The sequence below is a fragment of the Rutilus rutilus genome (genome assembly GCF_951802725.1).
Source record: "Rutilus rutilus genome assembly, chromosome: 4".
In the NCBI taxonomy this organism is placed as follows: Eukaryota; Metazoa; Chordata; class Actinopteri; order Cypriniformes; family Leuciscidae; genus Rutilus; species Rutilus rutilus.
The window spans coordinates 13,725,239-13,725,663 of record NC_140212.1 but is presented as its reverse complement, the minus strand read 5'-3'; positions in this window follow the sequence as shown (position 1 = coordinate 13,725,663).

The window sequence follows — 425 nt, the reverse complement described above, 5'->3', positions numbered from 1 at the left end:
AGCGAAACGCCATGAAGTCACGTGACCTGCTGAGGTAATGCAGAGTTTAATATGACTGTAACTAGGCAGACAAAACACATGGCAGTAACTTCAGAATTAACATCGAACATCTTTTTTTTTTTTTTCGAATAAAAAAGGAGTTTATTTTTGCTTGGAATTTCATAATTTAGTCTTTCACATTGACTAATGATAAGAATGTTTTTATTTATTTATTTATTTTTTAATTGTACAAAACTCAAATATTATTTTCTTATTTTATAATAGCCTATAGCCTACAGATTATAAAGATTTACAAATGTCGATGCAAACTTTGTGCAGCAGCCCATAATCCCATATCCTTAATCATTATGCTTTGCACTGAAAAACATGTCTACTCCAATACAGTGTCAATAGAAAAATAAAATCTAGAAATAATTCAATACAGT